Source organism: Topomyia yanbarensis, chromosome 2 (assembly GCF_030247195.1).
Source record: "Topomyia yanbarensis strain Yona2022 chromosome 2, ASM3024719v1, whole genome shotgun sequence".
NCBI lineage: Eukaryota > Metazoa > Arthropoda > Insecta > Diptera > Culicidae > Topomyia > Topomyia yanbarensis.
In genome coordinates, this window is record NC_080671.1 from 14,808,894 (window position 1) to 14,821,321 (window position 12,428).

The following is a 12,428-nucleotide window of genomic DNA, read 5'->3' on the forward strand; positions in this document are numbered from 1 at the left end:
CATATATGATCCTTCCACGCTTTTCTAAACTTTCTCCTTTCAACACCTTGCTCTCTCTTGAGTACTATGGCTCTAAATATTGAAAAATATATTTCACCTTCCAGTCCCTTGCTAGTGAAGTTTATTTCCGATTTTTATATTCTAATATATTTGAAACGGGTTATATGAAGCGTGTTCTGTCCTTGCCACTTTATTTTCGGTCGTTAAAGTGGGAATGTCTTATTGTTACTGTTTAAAAAGTTTATAATGGCTAACTTATAACTAGATTTAGTAGTATAATAATCAAAGTGTTCGGAAGTTTCGTGAAATTTGCTGAAGCACCCGTTTACCGGATTATTCTGTCCGTATGCTGTACAGTGTCAAGGGATCCACAGAAGCGGACTGTTCCTTATAATACGTGAAGAAACAAACAAATTAATCCTTAAGAGTATATCAGAAAGTCCCATATTGCTCGACAACATATCGGAAACGAACATTATTGGAGTAAATCGCACATAGCTTCTTTGAACGCACTTCAATCGATTTCTTTAAATGCCATTGTATGGCGCCCATACTTTTTCAGTGTATTCCTAAAATTCTCCGAACCAGTGCAACTGCAAAGTATATAAGTTTTAATTCGTATAAATTCTCAAAATCAACAGAATGTCTGTTTTCCAAAAAAACAGACTCACGTCAATGCAAGGAATGAACAGAGTGTCGTTTCAAAAAGTCCAATGTTGTAAAAGCATTACTCGTTGTTCCAGTGGTATGGTGCGGTACCTTGTCGAAGGCTTTAGCGTAATCAAAATATATTGCATCAACTTGCTAACGCTTCTCAACAGCTGAAACTGAAAAACTTATTTATGTCATCAAGCTCGAAGTGATCGAGTATTTCCTTACAAGTCCATACTGACATTCGCCAATTATGTTGGAAGATGGAGCGTACATCGCCTTGTAAACATTTGTCCAGAACAGAAGCAGCCATCTTGGTTTTCAAAATAGCATCAATCATCAATTTTCATCGCCTACTGACTACCACCATATGATACCCAAATTGATGATGGTTTTTTACCGTTTTGTGGTAACCGTCAATTAAAACAATTAAAAAAAATTAAACCACATGATAAACCGCATTAAAAATTACCTCTACCCTGTATGTATTTTTTATCTTGGCTGGAGTTGTTAACATTTGAATGTGGTTCATTGGAACCACACTCACTTCCATAAGCTGAGGCAGTGCTGAAGTGAGGTTGATTTTGATTGAAACTAAACAGGTAAAAAGTCAAATGATCGGAAGCTGTTATTCGATTGAAAGTCAACTCTAGTTCACTGAAATGAAGACGACCGCAGAATTCATCTGATATATTGGCGTATATTTTCGTTTGAAAATGACGCAACAAAAACAGTTGACACGTCTCTTGTTCTCTGGATCTAGCCTCGTGTGACTATGATCTGTTTCCGAATCTGGAAATATGATTAACTGATTAACTCAAATTAAAAAGTACATTATGGAGGGTTTGACACCAGGTACTATACGCAATGTCTTTCACCTCTGATACCAAATTCCTATCCCTCTCCGCGTCACCAATCAGGGCATAAAAAAGTAACTAACGCCAGTGGCGTTTTTAGTTGACTTCGTCGAAATCGAAGCGAATTTGTGCTCCATCTAAAGAGAAGGTTCGAAACAGCGTCTATCCCGAAACGGGTGGCTGGAGGAAAATTGCGGTGCATTGTCTGCTATATCCAATATGGCAGCCTCATCATGAGGCTAGGTACTGCTATACCCCGAGACATATAGGGGTGGAGGAGTAAATCGAGAAAATTCGCAAAATTTCACATACTGTACAACAAAATCAAATAATTCATTTTATTTGGTTTTAGACGTAAGTGCCAATGCATTTTTCAAGACTTTTTGGTGGTATCCAACGAGAAAAACAGATCGAAATAGTGAGTTAAGCGAAAAAAATATGTGGAAAAAAATCCTCCAGGGGGAGAATTCGAGCCTGCAACCCTTGGGATTCCTGGTTAATGAACATACCTTTTTTCTATCCCTGAGATATGGTCACGTTTCAAAAAAGAACACACGATTATCGCATTGGCGACAATGATCGTACCTTGCCTCTAAAGCGAGATCATGTACAACTGCAGCTGCCACCTAAAAGATTTGTTTTTTATTTCAATTATAGAGGTTTTAACCTTAAGGTCATTCGCCTCTTCGGGTTAGAAAAATCTCTTATGAAAAATTTCTAACCCTATGTGCGGGGTCGGGACTCGAACGCAGGTGCGCAGCGTACAAGGCAATCGATTTACCAACTACGCTACGTCCACCCCCTAACATTTGTTCTATTTAATTTCTTCGCTTAATGCCAATGCCTGGATTTTTATTGTCGTCTGGTGTCCAACTTTAGCTAACATCACCCATCGTTGTTCGGTGAGTGACAGAGCTAATGAAGACTGTAGATTTCTGGTCCCTTTCCCAGATAACAGAGGCCGTTCGAATTAAACAAATTATTTTATTTCTTTCGGGTGTTGACCTAAGTGCCAATATTTTATTTAAGACTTTTTGATGGGAATACCAGAAATCAGATCGAAAATAGAGAGTTTAGCGAGAGCAGTATTTGTTTAATTCGAACGGTGGGTTCGCTCCCGTCATACCTCTGTTGATTGGGCTTAGGTTTACGGAGACACTATATCGACAACACAATGCAAATATCGTTGAAAAAATTGGCCCAAGCAGAAACATTCATTTTGTAAAACAACCAAAACACGTGACTGAATGTAACAGCACTCGAATCAAGACCCCCATTCATATGAAACCAAATCGAAATACGTCTACGTGATTTGTCACCATTTAGTTGCAAGGTTGCCTTTAAAAAATTAATGTCGGAGAGGTGTAATTCGTTACGTAGGATACATAAAGATAATATTTCTCAGGTATCCCCTACGGTGTTTTTGTGATGATACTTTACTATGGAATACAAAACGCAATCCGCTACAATTACCTAAACTACTCTTTGTACATATAAAGGACAGATCAATACCTGCCAGTTCTGTGAGCAAGTAGCGTATTACGGTCAATCTTGCTAAGAAATCACTGAGGAAACCTCATGTACGGAAACCAATTCTACCGAACTGAATCCAATATCATTACCTGAATCACAACTGATTGTCAAATTTGTAGCAATAATGACAACTGCAAAAGCTGCTTCAAGTACTCCACAATTAACAACCAGTGAGTAAGCTACTACCAGGGACAGACGTTTCACACTTGTGACTCTTGCGGGCAAGAAACTAAGAAGAACATCTGATCGCTAAAATCAAAGCAGCAAGCACGATGATGACACGGACATGTACGAAAACGATAGAGGCATGATGCAGTTGATGAGGTAATGAATATTTTCTCGCGGCGAAAAAGGTCTCCGCGTGCAATGGCAAGATGCGTGCACGGGATCCCTTTAACTCAGTTAAATTATTTGAAAAAAATATTGCAGTAATGATCCGTTTTTATCGGCCCCTTGGCGAATTTTATGCTGATAAAACTGGGTTATTGATAAAATCGGGACGCACATTTTTCTGTCTTTTTAATAATCCAAAGCTACTAAAATATTCCTCTTTGTTTCTTAGATATAGCCTCGCAACCTTCTCTGATTATTTACTTTAAGTTCCCCCTTATGGGGAACAGATCAAAATTAAAAAAAAATAATATTTTTATTTTTGCATTTTTCGGATCTCTAGGATAAGAAATATATGCCCAAGAAAGGATTTACTCGAATTCAACTTGGTTCGTCTGCTAGAGCCCATTAAACTACCAACTATCAATTTTCATAGAAAGCTGATAAAATCGGGTCAAAAAGTTGATAAAATTGGGGGCTGATAAAATCGGGTCCTGATGAAATCGGGTCTCCACTATATTCGCCAAACACCTTTTTTAACATTTACAATATTTTATGCCACATTGCTCTCGCATGTTTCACCCATTAACAAAACTCTTGAAATTTTAGCAAGAAATTCCAAACAAATAATTCATTTTTAGGGTACCTTATTTTAGACTTTTTTGTTGATATTCAACGTGAAAACGGAACGTCATCATAACCTAGGAATAGTACAAGAGATTGTGTATTGGGCCCAAGGGTTGCAGCACAGACCTACCAGACATGACACTAAAAATAATTCATTGAAAAAAATGTGATCACCACTTCGAAATTAATTTCGCTTTGCACACTATCACCGCCCTGGTGGCGATCTTTCGAACTCTACCATCTGTTTGACACTTTCATGTATTTGACATGGCGGTGCATTGGTATGCGTAAGTGATTATTATAGATCACAGCAACTAACAACAACCATTAATCAAACGGAAGAGACGCCGAATTCCGAGAAATGTATAGATACACTATGTTAGCAAGAAGGATTATCTATCATTAACACAGAATGTGATGTGGGCAATTTGATTGTTCCATGCGCTGTAATGTGAACTATTCCCCACAAGTCAGTTTGTGAAGTTAGTGGAAAGTGCACAAATCATAGTGATTTTTCTATTGAATTGAAAATGAAAAATAAAATATTTCCGCGCAATGTCCAGATTCGCCTTATTTGATTTGCAAGTGTAATTATAATTAACTATTATAAATATCATATTCCAATGTACTCTCATTTGACTTCATCAGAAAAACATGATTAAAACATTGCGCAATTTGCCATCGTCGTTGCGGTACACTTAGATGCCCATTGTTTTCTCCTGACATTGCTCTCTGAATAATCATCTCAAAAATTTACGCCGCCGTTTTCGTCATACTCACTTAGTCTTGATTTCAAGACGAACGATTATGAAAAGCAATTGTAAAACCTAAGTTTTATTCTTGTATCAATCAAAACTGTTTATTTCGCACAATAACAATAACGACAATAACAGCTGCTCAATAGTGTGCGTTTGGGAATTCTTGTCATATGGTTACGCGCCTCTTGCGGTGAGCACGGAAAGTAATGAGCATGATAAATTGACGTTTGAAAAAGCCGTTAAATTTTTGCAACACATTAGTGACCTCGAGTGTCATGTCTGGTAGGTCTGTGGTTGCAGGTTCGAATCGTTTCCTCCTGGGAGAACTTTTTTACATAATTGCTTTCGGTTAACTCAGCATTTCGGTCTGTTTTCCCGTTGGATACTAAAAGAAAATACATTTCAACATTAGTGAAAGTGTCTCTTACCGAGTTGGGTTTCAGTGATATGAAACTTTTCCCTGAGAATTAGATCTGTACCATCGCTTACCGAATGCATGTTCAGCTTCTGTTGGATTTAATAGATTCTCCAACACCGTATAAGCGATAAGCTGATAATCCTATCTTTCTCTCATTTCTCCTGCTGTTATTCATTTTACGAGCATTTAAGCCATATAATGCTCTCCTCCCAGTAGCTGCTGCATATTCCAGTCCGGTACAAGTTGCGAACAGCGAAGTATTTTATTGCTACTGGCAGTTTGACTTTCCAGCTCCATGGGAATAAATTGCATGCGCCAATCTCGTACATCACCATCGGTGTGCCCGCAGCAAATAAAGAGCCAATTAATATAATGGGTTCTTCTTCGCGAACAACACTTTCTACCCATACTTTATGCTTCAGGAGGGCAATTAAAGTTTACGACCTCAAGCTTCAATAACGATTGACACTTTCGTTCGGCGGTCTTTTCATGTATGTCATCAGGTGCTCATCAAAAACTACCAAGCAACCCCTTAATCGATTATCGGTTTTGTATATCCATTTAACTTGTTGAGGAGACGGAACGATTCAGAAATAGATCTGGTTCCCACGCTTCCCCTAAGTTATTTAAAAAAAATAGAAACATTATTTTACAGTTTCTCCAACTCCCATTACAGCGGGATGGCATACATCAAGTTCAATACCGCTGAAGTGAACCAGTAAAATCAATACTTACACACCCACTGGGATTCTGGTGGTTCAGTGTGCTCTAACAGTCGATTTGCCAGCACTATGCTACCCGTAAGTGAGGAGCTGGAATAAATAGAAACACCGACACATGGGATCCAACAATCGTTCAACGACCTACTACTCCACAGTACCATCAACAATCAACCGGTTGCTGCCGTCATAGAGTGCACTCCAAATATTGATTTTAACGACCCTTTCGCCATACCCATTAATCTAGGTAGAAAGCAATCCATCAACCAACAAACCTATGTTGTCCTCGCGTCGAGCTCCTTTGGGAGGTCGACATTGAGGAAGGTCTTTTACCTTTCGATTCACGGACCGGACGGATTACATTTGTGTTATAATTAAAGAATGAATTATAAACGCCTAGGGGAGACCAACCTTTCTCACTTTCGTTTCATTCCGAGCTTGTGGGTGGCCATTCCATTCGCCTCCGGTGACAGGTTCTGCCACACGTATTGATTTATTATGTTTAGCCGAAGAATTGATTTAGGTTTCCGGTCATTTTCCAGCAGGTTTTCGTTGGGTTCTGGATACTGCAAGAAATTTCACTCTTGGCTTCAACGCAATTCAATTATTTAGCTTACCACAAGTTTCACTGATTTTCATCAAAATAATCACTTCATGAAAGCTTGTTAAAAACTCGATTTTATTTCACTATCACATTTTATCTCCAACGCAAAATCACAAAGGATCGTTGGTACTAACAGGAATGAACAGTTTTTCAGAACCCGTACAACCGGTTTCACACTACATTTTACACACAATTGCTGCGGTTGAAAAAATCCATAATTTTCCAACGAGCCTCCCTCCACAATCCACCCGCAAACCGTGGGTCACAATCACAATCAACCCCTTCCGCCCACTTAACACCCTCCCGGCACAGAATTCTACGCACTGCTTCACCGTCAGTCAGAATGTGTTCGAACGAAAATGTGTTCTTTTCCAGGCCCCTCCCTCGCTGGCAACACTCACTCGAACATTTCTCTTTCGGCCCTCTGCTGTCTAGCTCTGAATTCTCCCGCGAAACGTCATCAGTCACTATCACATTACGTTAGTTCGTTCTACCAACGAGGAGTTCAGCCGGTCACGTGTGAGCTTCCACGCACACTAAATTGTTACCGCGTCAGTTCAACAAAGAAACCCCCAAACACAACGACGACACCATGCTATATCCTCACTATCAGAGGATAAGTCCAATTGTTGGTCCTAGATTCGGAAAACACTCCACTCAACTCGACGATCGCAAGCATACACAACGAACAACGACTCGAACACTACTGGGAAAAATGATTTCCTTACTACTCAGCATGGGGGCACAAAGCTGCAACTGAGAGCGGGATGAAAATCGATTAAAGTCTCTCTTTCACTCACTCTTTCTCTGCGGCAGAACGTATATTCGATGAATCTCAATTTGAGATGAAAAGTAGAGAGATGCACGTGAGCTTGCGAGATGGAAGAAACGGATCAAGATAACAGTGCACAGTGGGTTTTTATTCGCCAAACATTGAGCGATTAATTATTCGAGCCAAAAATTGAAAATGTGATTGGACGATGTTTTCTAATAGATTTGTGAAGGTTCTACATTCATTCGTTTGATGGTATAGTCTATACTAACAAGAGGTATTTTTCGAGGAATTATTTCTGGCATGTCAAACAAGATGTCTTCGGAAATTCGAGTTTCCTTTTGGAAAGAATTTTAGCCATGCTAGAGCTTGAACACTTATCGCTCATTATTTACAGAAGCACTCTCTTTTTTTCCTAAAGAAGTATCTTTATTAAGTAAACAATCGTTTGTGTTAGAAGAGATCATCTTGTATTACTGTGTTTTTTAGGTTATTGAATATTTATAAAAAAAATAATGGAATATGGCTACCGGAGAAATAAAAAGTACATCGCATTTTCGATCCCCAGAGAAGTTTGATAATAATATTTGAAGCATTTCAAGTTTTAAGTTGTTATTCAAACTTGAAAAAAATACAAAATAAGTTCGAAATAAAAAGGAATCAGAAAATGAAGAGGATGAAACCTAAAAGAAACGAGGAAGAAACGTCGACAAAACAAGAACGGAAGGAAAACGAAACGAAAACTAATGTCAAAAGAAACAAAAACAAAGAAATAACGAAGCGCGAAATAACGGGAAACAAAAGCGACAACGACAACGATAACAACGACAATGAAATGAGAACATAACGAAAACGAGAACAAAACGCGACAAAAAAATCAGAACAAAACGGAAACATAACTAGAGTAAAATCAGAACGAAACAAGTACGATACGATGAATAAACGAAAACAAAAAGTAAAACGTAGGGAAACGTAGAGAATTTATTCAACAAAATCGAAGAACGGCAAACAATTAACAAAAAAGAAAAAAAGAAAACAATTGAAAAAGAGAAAAAAACAAAAAAGAGAAGAAACAAAGGAAATGAAAAAGAAAAAAGGAAGAAAATATCACAAACAGCGAAACAAAGAAAATAAAAAGAAAAAAGGAAGAATATTGCAAAGCGAGAATTAAGCGTGAGTTGGAAAAAATTAAATCTGAGCGCATAACAATGAGGGAAAAAAAGAAAAAGGAAAAAATAAGAAAACTTAGTGAACAAGTAAAAAACGAAAAAGAAAGAAAAATGAAAAAGAAAGGAAAAGTAAAACAAGGAAAAAAACAAATAAGTAACAAGAATAATGAAAAGGGATATTAGAAAAAAGAAGAAAAAAACAAAAAGATAGTACAACGCGAATGAAGCGAAAGTTAAACAAGAATGAAACTTAAACGAAATGAATGCGAAAAGAGAAAGTGGAACAGAAAAACGAAAAACTTGAAACGGAAAAAATCGGGGAACTGTTCTAGCGTACTCGGTAATTCGATCGCGATGTACACAGGGTTAGAAGTTTTTCTAAAGAGATCTTTATAAACCGAAAACGGGGCGAAAGACCCCAAGGTTAAATCCTCTATAATGCAAATAGGAAAAAAAGAAAACAGAAAAAAAACATAGAAAAAAAATTAAAATGAGGATAGGATAGGATAGTTTTATTTGAGGGGATATTTAAAAAATGAGGAAGAGAATAATAAGCAAAGAAAAAAAGTAGTAAAGAAGAAAAATAAAGGAAAATCAAAACAGATGAAACATTCAAGAAAAAAGAAAGAGAAGAAAAATAGAATGAAAGAGAGAAGAGGCAGAAAAAAGCATACAAAAAACGGAAACGAAACAAAAACGAAAGGAAACAGAAACGAAAACAAAACGAAAACGAAACGAAAACAAAACGAAAACGAAACGAAAACGAAACGAAAACGAAACGAAAACGAAACGAAAACGAAACGAAAACGAAACGAAAACGAAACGAAAACGAAACGAAAACGAAACGAAAACGAAACGAAAACGAAACGAAAACGAAACGAAAACGAAACGAAAACGAAACGAAAACGAAACGAAAACGAAACGAAAACGAAACGAAAACGAAACGAAAACGAAACGAAAACGAAACGAAAACGAAACGAAAACGAAACGAAAACGAAACGAAAACGAAACGAAAACGAAACGAAAACGGAACGAAAACGAAACGAAAACGAAACGAAACGAAACGAAAACGGAACGAAAACGAAACGAAAACGAAACGAAAACGAAACGAAAACGAAACGAAAACGAAACGAAAACGAAACGAAAACGAAACGAAAACGAAACGAAAACGAAACGAAAACGAAACGAAAACGAAACGAAAACGAAACGAAAACGAAACGAAAACGAAACGAAAACGAAACGAAAACGAAACGAAAACGAAACGAAAACGAAACGAAAACGAAACGAAAACGAAACGAAAACGAAACGAAAACGAAACGAAAACGAAACGAAAACGAAACGAAAACGAAACGAAAACGAAACGAAAACGAAACGAAACGAAAACGAAACGAAAACGAAACGAAAACGAAACGAAAATGAAATGAAACGAAAACGAAACGAAACGAAAAAGAAACGAAAACGAAACGAAAACGAAACGAAAACGAAACGAAAACGAAACGAAAAAGAAACGAAAACGAAACGAAAACGAAACGAAAACGAAACGAAAACGAAACGAAAACGAAACGAAAACGAAACGAAAACGAAACGAAAACGAAACGAAAACGAAACGAAAACGAAACGAAAACGAAACGAAAACGAAACGAAAACGAAACGAAAACGAAACGAAAACGAAACGAAAACGAAACGAAAACGAAACGAAAACGAAACGAAAACGAAACGAAAACGAAACGAAAACGAAACGAAAACGAAACGAAAACGAAACGAAAACGAAACGAAAACGAAACGAAAACGAAACGAAAACGAAACGAAAACGAAACGAAAATGAAACGAAAACGAAACGAAAACGAAACGAAAACGAAACGAAAATGAAACGAAAACGAAACGAAAACGAAACGAAACGAAAACGAAACGAAAACGAAACTAACACGAAACGAAAACGAAACGAAAACGAAACGAAAACGAAACGAAAACGAAACGAAAACGAAACGAAAACGAAATGAAAACGAAACGAAAACGAAACGAAAACGAAACGAAAACGAAACGAAAACGAAACGAAAACGAAACGAAAACGAAACGAAAACGAAACGAAAACGAAACGAAAACGAAACGAAACGAAACCGAAACGAAAACGAAACGAAAACGAAACGAAAACGAAACGAAAACGAAACGAAAACGAAACGAAAACGAAACGAAAACGAAACGAAAACGAAACGAAAACGAAACGAAAACGAAACGAAAACGAAACGAAAACGAAACGAAAACGAAACGAAAACGAAACGAAAACGAAACGAAAACGAAACGAAAACGAAACGAAAACGAAACGAAAACGAAACGAAAACGAAACGAAAACGAAACGAAAACGAAACGAAAACGAAACGAAAACGAAACGAAAACGAAACGAAAACGAAACGAAAACGAAACGAAAACGAAACGAAAACGAAACGAAAACGAAACGAAAACGAAACGAAAACGAAACGAAAACGAAACGAAAACGAAACGAAAATGAAACGAAAACGAAACGAAAACGAAACGAAACGAAAACGAAACGAAAACGAAACGAAAACGAAAACGAAAACGAAACGAAAACGAAACGAAAACGAAACGAAAACGAAACGAAAACGAAACGAAAACGAAAACGAAACGAAAACGAAACGAAACGAAAACGAAACGAAAACAAAACGAAAACGAAACGAAAACGAAACGAAAACGAAACGAAAACGAAACGAAAACGAAACGAAAACGAAACGAAAACGAAACGAAAACGAAACGAAAACGAAAACGAAACGAAACGAAAACGAAAACGAAACGAAAACAAAACGAAAACGAAACGAAAACGAAACGAAAACGAAACGAAAACGAAACGAAACCGAAACGTAAATGAAACGAAAACAGAACTAAAACGAAGCAAAAGAAAATCAAACCGAAACGAAATCAAAACAAAACGGAAACGAAAATGAAATAAAAACCAAGCTAAACGAGAACAAAACAAGATCGACTTCAGAACGAAACAAGAACAAACTGATAACGAAACGAAATCAAAACGAGATCGACGCAAAAAAACAAAACAAGAATGAAATGATGAAAATACGAAAAGAAAACGAGAGCAAATTTAGTGCAAAACGAGAGTTAAGCAGGAGTTGAACAAGAATGAAATAGAAATGCAATGAATGTAAAAAGGTAACTAACTAGAACCGAAAAAATAAAATAATGCAGAAAAACAAAAAAAAAAACAAAAATAAAATAAAGTAAGGAAAAGGAAATGCAAGAAGAAAAGTAAAAGTATTAGGAAAAGCAAAAAAGATAAAAGAACACAAACAAATAAAAAAGAGAATTGAATAAAAAATAAGAAGAAAAAAAGAAAAAAAGCGGAAAGATTGCAAAACGAGAATTAAGCGCGAGTTGAACAAAAATGAAATAAGAACGCAATGAATGTGAAAAGAGACCTAACCCTAACCGAAAAACGGAAAACAATAAAGCAAAGAGAAAAAAGCGATAAAAAAGAAATAAATAAAAAAGAAAGTGAAAAGGAACAAAGAAAACGAAAAAAGAAAAACAGAGAGAACAATGATAAAGAGAGTAAAGGAAAGCAAAAGTTAAAAAAGAAGAAAAAATGAAGGGAAAAGAAAATTATCCTGGAAAAAAACTGGAAAACAGGAAAAAGGAAAAATTCCAAGAGATAGCTAAAGGCGAATAAAGCGAGAGTTTAACAAGAATGAAACATATACGCTACGAATGCGAAAAGAGAACTAAATGAAACAGAAAAACAAAAATCTTGGAACGAAAAACTATAAAGAAAAAAAGAAAAAAGAAAAAAGATAAAACATAAGAAAAAACTAAAAAGTAAATGAACGAAGAAAAAATAAAGAAATAAAAAAGAAAGAAAAAAAGAAGAAACATGTAGAAGAAAAGAAAAGTGAAAAAGAGAAATGGAAAAAGGAAAAGATTTAAAAAGAAACAAGATAAATAAAAAAGAGGGAAAAGAAAAAAGGG

The 12,428-nt window shown here is 36.5% G+C and overlaps 1 protein-coding gene across 3 annotated transcripts in view; it reads right to left on the minus strand.

Annotated features, from left to right (window-relative positions):
* Positions 1-7,192, minus strand: part of LOC131681289 (potassium voltage-gated channel protein Shaw) — a 352,113-nt gene extending 344,921 nt beyond the window's left edge. For all 3 annotated transcript variants that reach the window (XR_009303887.1, XM_058962020.1, XM_058962019.1), the window contains exon 1: positions 6,305-7,192. The gene's annotated coding sequence lies outside the window, so the exon portion shown is untranslated. The remainder of the gene's footprint in view (positions 1-6,304) is intronic.
* Between the last annotated feature and the right edge of the window lie 5,236 nt (positions 7,193-12,428).